This window comes from Trichosurus vulpecula, chromosome 8, assembly GCF_011100635.1.
Source record: "Trichosurus vulpecula isolate mTriVul1 chromosome 8, mTriVul1.pri, whole genome shotgun sequence".
NCBI lineage: Eukaryota > Metazoa > Chordata > Mammalia > Diprotodontia > Phalangeridae > Trichosurus > Trichosurus vulpecula.
In genome coordinates this window covers 16325523-16341609 of record NC_050580.1, presented here as the reverse complement: position 1 = coordinate 16341609, position 16087 = coordinate 16325523, and the positions used below count along the sequence as shown (strand labels likewise).

The following is a 16087-nucleotide window of genomic DNA, read 5'->3' as shown; positions in this document are numbered from 1 at the left end:
GTCTTCCTTGGGCGTGGTACATTGAAACTATCTTTCTAGTCCCAGACGCTGTCTTCATTTATTGCACCCCAAGAACACATTGATTTTCTTGGGCATCATAAAATAGCATTAACTCATATTGAGCTAGTGATCCACTTCTAGATCTTTTTCAGAAAAAAACTACTCTCCAGCCACTCCTCCACTATCAAGTACTTGTGGCCCAAAATGATAGGCTTGGTTTATTCCTGCTGTGCATCTACCATTTTAAATATGCACAGTCAATCTTATCACTAAAAAAGGAACACAATTTTCATTTGTGATGACATTAAGAATTGTCGGTTGTGTGTGAGAGGGATTCTTGGTCCCCAGATGACTGTTCTACTCAACTGGTGTTTCTAATAAATAGATGTATATGGGACTTATCAAAATAATTCAAGCAAGCCCTGAATTATTTTGAGAAGTCAGACACATAGTTCTCACCCACAATGCTATTATAATGACAATGTAGTTTAGAAACCTCCTTACGAGATAAAGGGATAGGGGACTTCTAGACAAAAAAACGTCCTGGCTGATACAAGTCTATAACTTCTTTGCAATTTATAGACTTAGAGGATTGCCTATAGCATTGAGAAGGTAAGTGTTTTGCCTAAGGCCACACAACGTGTGACAAAGTGGCTTTCTACCCACCTTCATTGGATTGTAAGCTCCTTGATGCGGGGACTGTTTTTGTCTTCTTTCTTCCAGCAATGCTGGCTAGTAGGTGTTTAATAATTGTTTGTTAACTGCCTCTCTAATTAAAAATAGTAGTAGGCCATGGTACCATGCTATGACTAGACTTACTTTCTATAAAAATTTCAAAGTATGCTGTAGATAGTCTGTCAGCCTCATAGCATCCAAGTGATATAGGGAGAGGTAGAAAGCTTATTTAAGTATAAAGAGGGCATTAGTGACTGCTCTGGGAATAGAATGAGATTTTCCGTACGCCTATCTCTTCAAGTCTCTCCTTACTATATAAAAATAAAGAAAATGAGACGAAATTGGGAGGGGGGGATGAGGAAAGGAACAAAAGCCAGGAAAGTTGAAAAACCGACTTTAAAAATCCAATTTCCTATTCCTTACTTGGCCTGCATATAATTTACTTAAAGAAATAGTTGAGAAATTAAATAAGTAGCGTTTGAATTCCATAACTTCTGTTGTGATAACCCAATAGAAAACAAGAAAATAATGCCACTGGGAAAGAATTCGTAAGTTTGGAGTATCATTTGACAGTGCAGTTAAAAATTCTCTGAAATGAGTTTATAGCAGCAAAGACACATGGTGAAGTAGGGCTGTATTCAGAGGGCTGAATCTTGAAGCTCATGAAGCTAAGTTCAAATCCCATTTGGGCCACTCAGTACCTGGAGTCAGAAGACACCTCAGATGTTTAGCAGCTATATGGCCTTGGGCAAGTCACTTAACCTCCATGGGCCTCAGTTTTATCATATAGAAAAAGAAGGGCTTAGAGTAGATGACCTCTGAGATCCCTTTCAGTTCTAAAACTCTGGTTTTATTAATCAGCTATCTAGTTGAGAAGCATTTATTAAATGCTCATTATGTTCTGAGTCATAAGTACAAAGAAAAGTAAGCTCAAGTCCTCAGGGAGCTTATATTCTTATTGGGGAGACATCTGCATAAAAGAGGATTTAGCCAGTATACTCAGAGCAGATGGATGATAACTTTAATGAGGAAGGTGCTAGAAACTGCAAACATTAGGAATAGCTTCCTGTGCAAGACACAATTTGAGCTGAATCCTGAATCCTGAAATTCTAAGAGGAAGGAGATTTGATGCATAGAGGACCAGCCTGTACAAAGTGATGGAGACCAAAAATGGAGTGCCATACATGACTGTAGAATTCATGGAGGGAAGTAGAGTCAGAAGACCAGAAAAGTAAGGAGGAATCATGTTAAAAGGAGTTAGTTCTAAATGACAAACAGAGCACTGCATATTTTTTAATCCTAGAGGTAACAGGGAGCCCCTGACATTTATTGAGTGTTATATTGGGGGAAGAAAGGGTGGTTGATATGGGAAAGTTATCCAGGAATGTGCAGCACATTTGTGTGAGTGACCAAGCTTGAATCTAAATCATCCTGACTCCCTAGACTGACTTTCTACATACTGCACCGGGAAAATCATTTTGGCAGTTCTGTTTAGAGTGTGGAGTCAAGTGTGGAGAGGCTTGAGGCAGGGAGAAACCTATTGCAATAATCCAGGAAAGAAGTGCTGAGAGAGTGAATTAGAGTGATGATCAAGATCTCCCAGCTCTAGATATTAAAGAGACAAAGATTATGGTAGAAATAAGGACCAAGATGATTTTCAACTACATAAAGTGCACAAGGACTATGATTTCCTGGTCAGGGAGAAGTTCCAGTATGCAAGTTTCCTCACTCATAGACACGTACCTGTCATTGAGTTGGCAAATCCCAAGGAGTTGTCTGAGGCACACAGAGGTGAAGGACTTTGGCCATATCACACAGCCGGTGTCGGAGTTGATATTTGATCTTCCTGAGCCTAAGAAAAGTCAAATCATCCCCTCTAATATCTACCACATAGTGCTGCTTACTTAGGTAAACAGAGATAATGCCTAAACTGGTGATATTCATTTGAATCCATTAGTAAATTTGGTGAGTGAATCTAAAATGGTACAGAATGAACTCAGTGGCCTTATTCACTAAAGATGAACTGAGGCCTTCCAGTCCAACCCAAGAATGTTCTCTATTAAATGCCTCGCAAATAATCCTCTTGCTTTTGCTTGAGGACTGACACCAAGGAGGAATCGGTTGCTTCACAATGCTTCACAATTACATAGTAAATGTTTAGTAATTGCTTGCTGAAGACTTGACTCTCAAGGTAATTTGTTTAGCTTTCAAATATGTCTCATTATTAGGAGGCAAGGTAGTGAGATCACAGGAGTCCTGTATTTGGGATCAAGGTCCCTATGTCCATCAGTCTGTCAATAGTAAGCATTTATTAAGCACATACCATGCCTCAGACATTGTATTAAGTGTTGGGGAAGGACCATCCCTCCCCTCAAGTAGCTCACAATCAAATGGGAGAGACAACAAGCAAACACATACATAGAAACAAGATATATACCGGATAAAAAGGAAATAATTTACCAGAAAAAGGGATGAGAATTAAGAGGGGTCAGGAAAGGCTTTCTGGAAAAAAATGGAATTTTAGTTGAGACTTAAAAGGAGCTGGAGGAAGAAGATCCATGTAGGTATGGAGGGCAGTCAGAGAAAAGGATGAGGCCAGTCACTTCATGTCTCTGTCCTTCAGTTTCTTTAGATGTAACAATTAAGAAATTGCTAAGGTCTCTTCCAGCTCCAATTGTATGATTCCACGTTACCAATCTCAAATCACACCCTCTGCAACTTTCATCCAGTGTTTGATTTATACCAGTGTTTGATTTATATTCTATGAGACCAAATGGAACATGCCCAATCCTCCTTTGATTAGACAACCTTAAAACATATATATATTGGCTGCTGGTCCTTGACACAAATATGATTTTTTTGCACACAATATGGCCTTGGCATATTTATGTCAGGATTTTCGTATCAGAGGAGCAACATAGAAGAGTTACGGACCTGAAATTTTGAAAAAAAAGTCTTGGGTTCAAATTCTGCTGCTAACACTATCTAGTAGTATGACCCAGGGTAAATAGGTCCATTATTGTAAGACTCTGTCCCATTATCTGTAAAGTGAGCATAATAACATTTGGAGAACCTCTTACATCATAGCGTTGTAAGGTGACTCAATTGAGAAGTACTTTAGTCTCTTAAAAATATTGGTTATTATGATGATTATACCAACAAAAACATAAGGGTCATTTTCAAAAATTATCACCATTTAAATTAAAGAAATAAACTAATTTATAACCCAGGTCCTTTAACTTCAGATTCCAATGCACAATGTTGCTGGTAGGTCAGGAACTACCACTGGATAAGTGTTTACTAAATAAATACATGTTAGTTAGAAAAGAGGAGATGGCACCAGCAGATGGCATAATCAGGAAAGACTTCACCTCAAATCAAATCAATGAGCAACATGCACACACACACATACACACATACACACACACACACAATCATTCACTCACACACACACACATGCATACAAACCAGATATCTCAAATTTATTTTGTCCCAAAACACAACTCACTTTCTTTCCCCTAAAAGGAACCCTTTTCCCAACTTCTCTATCTTGGTGATGAGTGCTGCAGTCCTCCTAGGCATGGTTTCACACACTCAGACCTTTCTTTCTGTACTCACTCTCCTTCATTCCACATGTCCAAATGTAATTAATTCCACCTCCAGATACCTCACATCCATCTGCTTCTGTTGCCTTCCTGTTCAGGTCTTCATCATTTCTCATTGAGATGATGCCAATATCAGTTGGATTGGATTCCCTGCCTTGAGCCTCTAAATCCTCCATTGCCACTGTGAAATTGATGTCCCCAAAGTGTGTGTTTGACCACACCACATCATCCCCCCCAGTCCAAGAAATACCAATGGTTTCCTCTTGACCTCAGAATGAAATACAGACTCGACTCTTTGGCGCTGAAAGTCATTCGCATCATGGCCCCAGCCTACTTTTATAGCCTTGCTGTCCATTACTCCCTTTTACTCAGTCCAGAAAAACTAGCTTTCTTGCACTTTCTTCCACATGACACTATCCCTTGCCTCACGACCATCACATGGGCTGTCCCTCACGCCTGAAATGCTTTCCATCTTCCCTTCTATCACTCTCTAATCCACCTACTTTCTGGGTCTTCGCTACAAAAAGTGTCTTCCAATGATTGTTCATATACATGCATACACACACACACACATATACATAACGTATGGATACACACATAAACACACACATTTATGCATGTATTGTCTCCCTTAATAGACAAAAGGCTCTTTGGGAACTGGAACTTTGTAGTTGTACCTAAAACAATGTCTGGCATATAATGAGGAGTTAATAAATGATCTTTCCAATTGTTTGATAGAGCTGGAAGAGAGTTCATTGTTGGGAAGGTGACTTGTCTAAGGTCAAACAGCTAATGTATCCACTCCAACAAGTATGCATAAAATCTAGGAAATGAAAATGGTAAATTTGTCAATCAAACAGCTAGCAAATCACAGAATGTCATAGTTGGAAGGGATGTCAGGGGCCATCTACTCTAACCCACAGCTGATCAAAAATGTCTTCCACACGACATCTGACAAATAGCCATCCAGCTTTTGTTTAAAGACCTCTGAGGGGTTGAGAGGTAGGGAGAGCTGTTCTACTTTGTCTTTCATCTCTAAATATCTATGATCTTATGATGCCTGAGCCCTCACCTGTAAAATGAAGAGTTTATATCCAATGATCTCTAAGGACTCTTTTCTATTCTAACTCCTAGGAAATCCTATAATCTTGACGTTACTTCAAACCCTAGAGCAGAGGTGGGATATCTGTGGCCTCAAGGGCCCTCTAGGTCCCCAAGTGTGGCCCTTTACTGAATCCAAACTTCATAGAGCAAATCCCCTTAATAAAATGATTTGTTCTGTAAAACTGAGACTCAGTCAAAAGACCACACCCAAGGATCTAGAAGGCCACATGTGGCTGCAAGTTCCCCACCCCTGCCCTACAGCCTTTAGTCTTATAATTTTGTAACTAAGGCATACTCATTTTCAATCATAACATAGAAGCAATGGGACCCTCTGAAGAACCTATCAGAGAAAGCTGCTAATGGAAAGCCTACCAGCTAGAGGGAACATTGTTTCTGAACCTCAAAGGGTTCCAAAATTCGAAATGTAGAAAGCTAGAGTGATTTCTAAAATCAAAGAGGCTGATTTCTGGAGAATGCCCTATCATCCTCAGTAAAGCTATTTAGGATCTTATTTTCCTTCTTTCCTCTGTCACAGAGTTGACATTATAGAGTTCACAAGAGACATGCGGAGTGGATGACTGATCATCCTAGATACTAAAAAAAAATGTTAACCTTTCCTTCCTGTCCACCAGAGACACCTCTCTCCAAACTTTGACAAAAGAAAACTACCTTTGGAACAATGCTCATCTGCAGGTTTTCTCTTTCTTTTGGGGGTAACACAACAATGTGTTAGGAATCTACGGTGGTTTGGGTAAATGATGAGTGTCTCTTTTCCCCTCTAAGCTGATGAGATCATTGGGCCTCAGGGTTTATGACCATAGATCTAGAGATAGAAGAGTCTTTAGTGCTCAAAATGTTTTAGCCTCTTCCTTTCCAGGAACAGAAACTAAGGCCCAGAGAGATTACAGGAATTTTCCAAAGTCACACAGAGAGGAAGAGGGAGATACGGAATAAGAACTCAAGGCTTTTAACTTCATGTTCTGTTCTTTATTACTGGTTTAGTTTCATTTAATAGGTTAAAAAAAAGCAAGAAGGGGTAGGAGGCATGACAATGAAACTGTTAAGATTAGTCAAATCAGAAAGTGTCATGAGTCATACCCTAGAGAAAAATTGTCCTGATTTTCACAGTCCTCTTTCATTTTTCTTCAGAGATGTAGTGGAAACAGTATTAGATCTGGCCTCAGAGGCCAGAGACTTGAAACCTACCTCTGTCATTTATTAGTTGTGTGACTTTGGAAACATGGCTTCATTTCTCTAGGCCTCAATTTAACCCAACTATAAAATAAGGGCTTGTGGTTGACAAGTTAATCTCTGAGGTCCCCATCCAGCTTTAAATCTCTGATCCTTTGGGGAAAATATATGTATGTGTATGTGTGTGTGTGCACATTAACATATATAATCAATTACATATATCTATATGTACACATAGATGTAAGTGTATATACAGATAATATATACATGCAGATATGCCCAAGTCCAGCAGCTCTAAGTAGAATGTAAGTACCTTGAGGACATGGAATATCTTAATTTTTGTTTTTTTGTCAGTGCAATGACTGTCATGTAGTATCAGTCAATCAATTAGCATGTATTGAGAACTTACCATGTTCCAGGCACTGTGCCAAACATTGGAGATGCATAGGGGGGAAAAAAACAAATAAGCAAAAACAAACCGTGATTGCTTGTCAACTGAGTTGAGTATCAGTCAATAAACCAACAAATGTTTATAAGTGCCTAATATGACTTGAACTGTTTCACTGTGTGCCAGGTACATAAGGAGTAATCATTAAAAGAGCAAAATATTCCATGTCCTCAAGGGATTTATAATTTATAGGGCGTCTTGACAAAAACAATATGGGATTAGACAGCAGTGGCTCATCTCTTCTATTTTATATATTTCTAGGCAAATAAATATGGGGAGTGATTGCACAGATTTCAAGGTAGTGTAAGAAGCTCACTTGACCTCAGGTCCTTTGTTAAATAGAATTTCTTCACTAGTGAAGAAATGAACCGTTGAGGAACTTCTGATATTGAAATGATGGATTCTTAGCCAATATATTCTAGATTAAAGCCCTATGATTTAGTGAAGAAAGCGCTGACTATGGAGTGTGGAGGCCATAGGCCCAAATTTTCAGTCAACGACCTTCAAAACCTTGGGCAATTTATTTCACTTCTCTGGGACTCAGTTTCTCCAACTTTTGAACAATATGGCTGATCTACATGAGACCATATGGAATACTGAAAAGATGGTGAATATGGAATCAGTTAAGTTGAGTTCAGATGCTGTATCTGAAGCCAACTTTGTGACCTTTGGTGCATCATTTAAGTTACTGTACCTCAGTTTCCTCATCTGTAAAATGAAGCAGGTGGACTAGACCACCCAGAACACTGTTGAACTTTGGGAATATTCTTCCCTAGACTCCAAAAGAAATCTAGTGGTAAAAATCATTTGGTCACCCTACCCTATAAGAAAAATGAACCTCAAAATTATGTGTATTTGAGTATTTTTCAAATTCCATATAGATTCTGCTATATTAACAACTAAGTGCATTATAAAAGTGATATTTTTAAAACAAATAAGGAGGAAGTAAAATGAAGTAATGTTTGAATCTGGAGTTAATAGAGAACTCCTAGAGTATATGGAACAGTGAAGTTCCATGCTCAGATGCACTCACACTTTAGAGAAATCACTGGCCACTGAGTGGAGGGTGGAAAGAAGAAGAAAAAAAAAAATCATGTAATCCTGGAATTTGAGCTTTAGAAGGAAGCTCAAAAGTTAGCTAAGTCCAAGACATACACAAAATGAATTACCAGTGTGAACATAACCAACAAGTGGTCATCCAAATTTTGCTTGAAAGTTCCCCCTTCCTTGGAAAGAAAGAAGCCACCGTCATCAAGAAGAAGCATTATTAAACACTATCTAGGTTCCAGGCAATGCACCAATCCAAGTACTGGACACAAAGAAAGGGAGAAGGTGAACTCCCGTTCTAACGAGGGAGACCACATGAATATAACTATGAATATACCAAATATATGCAGTTGAACACAGTTTAAATAAAAGGTAACCCCACAGAGAAGGCACTTATAGTCTGTTAGGGAAGAGTACCCTGCAGAAGGTGGAGTTTGAGCTTCATCTTGAAGGAAACTAGGGAATCTAGGAGGCAGAAGTCAGGAGAGAAACCATTCCATGGGGAAGGGAATAAGTATTTATTTAATGTCTACTACATGCCAGACACTGTGCTAAGCACTTTATACATCTCATTTACTTCTCACAACAACCCTGCGAGGTAGGTGCAATTGTTGTTGTCATTTTAGAGTTAGGGAAACTGAGGCAAAGAAAGATTAAGTGACTTGCTGGGGTCACAAAACTAGAGAGTTTCTGAGGCAGGATTTGAATTGCAGTCTTCCCGATGCTAGACCCAGCACTCTATCCACTAAAATATCTAACTGCCACTAATTTCAGGCATGGGGTACAGGCAGTTAAAGGCACATAGTCAGGAGATGCAGTACCATGTGCAAATGAATCCTAGAGTATATGGAGATGGGTCAAGTGTGAGAAGAATAGAAACATTGTGAGGGGCCAGATGCTGAAGGACTTTACAAGCTGAACAAAGGATTTTATGTTCAATCCCAAAAGCCACTGGGGAAAGTGGGGCAAGTAAGATAAAATGGTTGACATGGTCACATCTGTTAGTCCAAGGGAGAGGTGATGTGGCCATGGACTAAGACAGCTGCTAGGAGAAAAGAAAGATGATAAATGAGAGGATGATAGTATTTGGCTACTGATAGAATTTGTGGGGTGAGAGAAAAAGAGAAATCTAGGAAGACTCTAATGTTGAGAACCTGAGTGACTGGAATAATGATGGAACCCTGCACAGGAATAGGGGCATTTGGGAAAGGGGAAGGTTTAGGGGAAAAGATAATGTATCGAATGCTGGGATATGGTGAAACCCATGTATGTCTGCTCATTCTGTGAGACAGCCCCGTTTAAAATGCAAACGTAAGGTGAAGGGCTCCTACTCTCCATCACCGATCAAAGCCTGCTCTCCCAAAGGCACCTGCTACAATAATGAAGGGATGGTGGGAACAAAGGTGAATATATTGGGAGAGGTAGCTAGAATTTTTCCATCAGCCCTTGGGCACTTGCTGCTGTCGGTACCCAGATAGCAGCAGTTAGGCTATGACTATTCTGATGGGCCAACATCTGGCTGAATAAAGGGAGGTTGGGAGATTGCACAGCGAAGGGAAGAAGTGGAGTTGAGGAGGGACACGGAATGAGGGTAGATATAGTTATGGTGGAGATGAGCCCCAGTACCAGCTACCAGGGAGAGAATGGGGATGTGACCCAACTTCTCACCTTTTGATTGGCTCTACCCACACCTCTTCTTGTCAAGCACTAGCCCTTCCTTTGGAGACCAGTGTCTTACAGGACACTCAACCTCCAGTCTTCAGAAACCCACCTGAATGCTAGGGAAAAGAAAAAGAGTTGTCAGCTTGGGGGTCACATACTATTCAGTCCTGCATCCATATAACAAGATTATTCTTCTCAAGGACAAAGCATAATGCAGCCAGACACAAAATAAAAATAAATAAATAAAAATCCTGCTCCTTAACCCCTTTTCCATGAATGCATTTCAGGGCAGCCATGAAAACAGGAAAAAGCTTGTAACAGAAGGCTCACCCTACTTTATGAAACATTGAACATCTATAGGAAGTAGATCTCTGTTCATATAACAAGAGTTTTATTTCTGTGGTTTTTTTTTTTGTTTGTTTGCTTGTTTGGTTAGCTGAAGGGTTGGTGTTTATTACTTGGTATCACTACTTAAATAAGAAAAAAAGTCCTATGGTAAAAGTGCCACCTGGTGAACCAGTGACTATGAAACCAACATGCTTTTCTGTCTGACAGATCACTATGAACAAAGGACTAACTAATTTACCAATACCTCCTCTCCGAAAAATGTCAATTGTTCAGGGTCAGAAATATGGTCAGACATGATCAGAATTTGTTTATGAAATGATTTCTTTCCTGTTCTCCACCAGAGGCTAGAAATACATATTCTTGGGCCTTTCCCTATGGAACCTCCCCAATGAAATAATACACTCATATCTTGCTCTATAGCTTGTGAACTGCCTTATACTAGTTTGCCTGAGAGTTCTCTTATGCTATGCGGTACCTCCATCTGCTGGACCCATGTGATATCGCTTCTAAAGCTTTTGGAAACTGGCCAGTATGTGTTCCCAACTGCTGACAAAGACAAAAAAATGAGTTGGTGTTCTTGTGAATGGAAATGATTGGTTAAAGATAGAGGGCAGGGGGGAGTGGCTTTCGTAAAATAGATGCCTGCCCCCAAATGGATAGGTAATTGCTTACACTGGATGTCCTCTAGAATCACTTCCAACTCACATTTTGGGGCCAAATATTCATTCTAAATTGCATTAAAGTAAATTAAAATGTTCATTAACTTAATGTTTGAAGTTATTTAAGCATACTGATGTTCTTATTAGGCTAGACTCCAAAGGATACAATCAGAGTTTTTGAGACTGGTGCAGAGAGTAGTCAATTAATAAAAAACAACAACAACAAAAAAAAAAAACTAAACTAAACAGAAAACAGAAAGAGACTCAATGGAAAGAATAAGCACTTTGAGATTAAATCTATAACAAGTTATCATTCAGATAACTCCCCCAATTGGAGCTAGGGGTAAGGGGGGTGAAGGGGGAAGAGTTCCTTCCTATTATTCTTTTTGATGGACTAGCCTATGTTACAATGTCAGCATTGCAAATGTTGCTAGCCATTGTTTAGATAACTTAGTGTAATGGAATGATTAGAGCACTGGTTTGGGTATGAATCCTGACTTTACCACATAATATCTATGGGACATTGTCTAGGTCACTTCCTGCATTGGGATTCAATTTATAAGAGTATACTTTTGGGATAGAAGAGACCATAAAAGTCATGTACAATACCTACCTGATTTTACAAATGGGAAACTGAGACTCAGAATTATTGAATGACTTGGCCAGGATGATATTCACAGAGGTAGTACGTGTCAAAGGTCAAGCTTAAACCCCAATCTTTCCAGCTTTTAGGATGCTCTCTGGCCAATCCATCATATCTATCTTTTTTCTGGAAAAAAAGTTGAGGTTAAGAAAATATAAAATTATGTATACTTGCATAGTTTTATATAAGTAACTTTTAACATTTATAACCTATAAACTCTAAATATCCCACTGTACATTAGCTGATATTCTCCCCATCTTCTAACCCATTGTTCATTCTTTTCCTTTTCAGAAATTGCATTTATAAAAGTACTGGTAATTGGAAACACACCAGGTTTTCTTTCCCACTGATGATGAGCATTTAAAAGCTCTGTTGGCCCATCATTGTTCTGATCAGCTACCTGTGAAATGATTTATAAAGTGCTCGGGCAGGTGGCTTAACCACCCATCTCAGTCACTCAAGGACACTTTTGTTCCTCTCTAGAGGGGGGGAAACAGGAATGTGATGGTGCTGCTGGTGGTGTTTTTCTCCCTTCCTGCAGGCACCTCATGTTTTATTAAAATGACAGGATAATACAGGTATTCGTGGACATTTTCTCAAAATGGTTAAACCTCCAAATAGTCATTTGCTAACAATCTGTTAGCAGGGGGTGTAATTGAACAGTGAGAACCCCAATCAACTTCACACAATTGAGTTGCTTCCATTAGGAGGAGGGGAGGTAACTAGCCAGTCCTGGACTAAACCATCTGGGGTGGTGGAGATTGTTTCGTATACCCTTAGAGGACTTGTTTTTTCGAGTTTTTCATGTAATATCTTGACAGATTTATCTATCACTGTTCCCCAACATCCCCACTTTTGGGGGATAGATTTAGGGCATCCTGAGCCATGGAAATGGAAATTCTGCTTTTAAAGCACTAGCTTTCTGCTTACTGGGTGTGCTGAGTGAGAGGCTGGCAAGGAGAAAATAGATCCTGGTGAGTTCTCTCTTCCCATTTCTCTGTTAGCAGTGCTCGGCAGCATTCAGCAATTGCTGCTGTGCCTACCCGACTGTGAGAATGAAGATGAGGGAGATCTGGCCTCAATCCTATTGGTCTCTAGTGCTTAATTAGTGAGAAATCTCCCCATGAAATAGGCAGGGGTTATAATTAGATTAGATAGAATAAGTGGGCTTTAGAAGGAAAGGGTTTCTAAAGAAACCATGGGCCCAATAAGGTACTAAACAGGATTATCTGAGGATTTTTCAAAATGAAGTCATCTGCATTGTTTATTATTTATAGATTCCGCTTGAGAACAATTATGTTGGTAGAGTTAATGTTGCCTATTGTTAATGTCTTATTGCCTCTGGGATAAAATACAAGCTCCTCTGCTTGGCATTTATTGCCAAATATCCTTTTTTGCAGTATGGATTCAGACTATCTTTACAGACTTGCTTCACATTATACCCATTTATGTGGTCTGTATTCCAGCCAAACAGGCCTAATTGCTATTCCCTTACTTCCTCTTGTAATCTCCACCCTCTGGGTCTTTGTATATGCTGTCTCCCATTACAAGAATCCCTGCCAACACAGACACCCTACTCTGCCTCTTAGAACCTTTAGTTTTCTTTGAGGGACAATTCAGTTGCCCATTTTGTGGGAAGCCTTTCCTGATCCCTCCATTATTCAATACTCTCTCCTTCCTCAAATGGTCTTATATTTATTGATATAAATATGTCATCCACATAAGCCCAAAGGTGTCCAGATATCAGCTCTCACTGTTACTGATGAGTTGGTCTCCAAAGCTTGAATAGTTCTATCTCCACTTCATGGTTGGAAGAATTCGGTAGCACAAAATGCAGCAGCCTTGGTGCTCTTCCTCAGCAGTGTTCTCCATAGAAACGTTAAAATGATGCCAGATGCTTTTGGACAGAAGTGACCATAGGACTGAGGTTTTAAGCATCTGTTCAGTACATGCACTATGCAACATCCAACAGCAAGACTGTGCTCCCCTATGGATTTCATAGGATCAAAGATTTAGAACTGGAATGAATCCATCTGGTCCAAGACCCTCATAGGCAAAAACCAAAATCTAGAATTTGAACCCAAGTTCTCAGACTCCAAAGCCAGTGCTCTTTCCACTTCAACAGCATTGTGTAAAAATCTTGCGAAAAGTTCACATGAAAGCCATCTTGTTGAGGATATGGTCCTCCAAATGCTATTGATGGTGCAATCCTTTGAAGATATCACTGTCCTAATCGCACTAATAAGCCTTGAAATACTTAATAAAGACTCATTGAAACTCAGTACATCAATTTATTCAATGAGCATTCATTAAACACTAACTGTATGTATACCACTGTGCAGTGGTAGGGTGTGGGGTGCAGTTGATGCAAAGCTTAAATACTAAATAGTACCTATTCTTGTGAAGCCTAGAAAAGAAATAAGCCTCACATATCAGATGAGCAATATTATGTTTCAATTTCATCAGAGACAAAGAAAAGTAAGAAGAATCAGGAAATAAGATACAAAAAGGTCTTAATAGTTAGCATTTATTAACTTAATAAGTGTTTAATAAATGATTATAGAATTTATATAGCTTTCATTTATATTATCCAATCTCATAATAACCCCCAGGAGATAGGTGCTATTATTGAAGAAATAAGGAAGAAGAAATAAGGAAACTGAGGCACAAAAGGTCAGGTAACTTGCCCAGGGCCACACAACTAGTAAATGCCTATCTGAGGCAAGATTCAAACTCAGATCTGCTTTACTCTAAGTCTGACATTCTATAAACTGTACCCCCTCATTGCCTCTAGACTGTAATCTCCTTGAGGGCAGGGACTCTTTCTTTTTTGTATTTAAATCTCTGGCACATACCACAGTGGCTCTTAGTAGGCTCTTAGTAAATGTTTATTGACTTGACTGGATTTTGAAATCATAAAGGGAAAGAATAAAAGGAAATGGAATAATATGTAATTATGATTGCCAAGATTGGCTCCTAGGAAAAATTGAAAAAATGTACCTTCTTCCCTTCATTTCAGAGGTGGAGGAATAAATGTGTATATGTCATGTCAGAATCAGATTATGTGTTGGTTTAATAATCTATTTTCATTTTATTTTATGATCTTTGTTACTTCAATGAGGAGATGAGGGATCAGATGCTCCTTTTATCACTTCCCGACACACACACATATTCCTTGCTCCCTCCAGTAAATTATGAAAAAGACGCAGGTGGGAAGTGGGGCAAGAGAGATGTATTTAGGAACCAATGTGATCTAAAACAACAACAAAAAGTTCATTTTTTTGCTTTAAATAAAACAGAACCAAACATATTAAAGACACGAAAAGCAAAATGCCATACGAAGTCTAAAAGATAAGGTTGTTACCAACTGCATATTGAGGAAAAGTGTCATGGAAGATGGGACTTTTGAGTTGGGTTGAAAGAATAGGTAGGAAATTTGCACTTATAGTATTGAAATTGATCATTCTCACCATCCTTAATGACAAAATGTCCATGATTAGAACTGTGGCATGAAACTAGACAGAGAGCCTGTCAATTTAGACCCTAAATGTATGTAGCTGAGAACTGGCCTTGAACTAGGAAGGCCTGAGCTCAAGTCCCACTGCTAAAATATACTGGCTGACTGACCAGACCAGTCACTGAACGCTATGATGCTTCAAGGCATTTCTCTAAGAAGAGAATTTGGAGAGAAGGTGTTGACCTGCATTAATAGTGAGAGTTTCCTCATTTGAAAGTTCCCCACATCCATGAAATCACAAGCCTAGTCCCTGTCTCTGTGCCTGTGTATGCACAGGATATGAAAAGACTTCTCTTTTCCATGATTTCCACTTCCATTTCAAGATACTAGTTCCATTATAAGATCTTGCATCCAAGTAGATCAGTCCACACATGAATAAGCAATTAAGGTTTCGCAAGAGAAATCAGACCCATTTATAATAATCTCCAAGGTTATCTGATCCTTTAGAGCTTCTGTCAATTATATAGTTGGTGAATTAATCAGGTGTGTTGTTCTCAAAGACAGCGAAAGAAAAATAAGTTGGGGAATGCCATCTGGGAGAAAATTCTCTCAACAGCTTTGTGTACTTAAAAACAAATTACTTAATGTGGGTATGGTTAATGATAATAGCAGGCTTTAGTGTTCCCAGATAGAGGCAATTGCCATTATTATGAAGACAATTATGTGGATTTGAGGGAGTTGTTTCTAGATAATTATGTATTTTTTAAAAATGACTGAAATCAGGATACCTGCTGATGTTGAGGAGACAATCACTTTAGGTTATTGTTGTCTCGTTGAAATTCCCTGTGTTTGCAAGCTTGGCACGTTTCTAGTCTGGGTATGCGATGACATCCTATTAATTATTTTCTTTGTCATTACATCACATGACTGGTATTGTATCTAACAGCCAGATCAACAACCAAGAGAAAAGGGATCACAAGATCCAACTTTGGAAAGGCTGGCCAGAGAAATCTAGTCACAAGATCCGATGTTGGAAAAGTTTTCCACAGACATCTGGTCTATTCCAACCCCACCCCGCCTCCACGACAACAAAAAAATTTCTCTCCCACTATATACTGGCAAGTGTCCTCAAAGACTCTGCTTGAAATCCTCAGATAAGAAGGCACCCAGTAGCACCCAATTCAGCCCAGTGCACTTGAGGATAGCTCTAATTATGAGGAAGTCATGTCTTCCCTCAAGCTTCCATTT

General features: G+C 39.2%; 1 protein-coding gene across 1 annotated transcript in view; it reads left to right on the top strand.

Moving 5' to 3' along the window:
- PCDH15 (protocadherin related 15) overlaps positions 1-16087 on the top strand; it is a 1035697-nt gene that overhangs the window by 802120 nt on the left and 217490 nt on the right. The gene's annotated exons all lie outside the window — the stretch shown is intronic.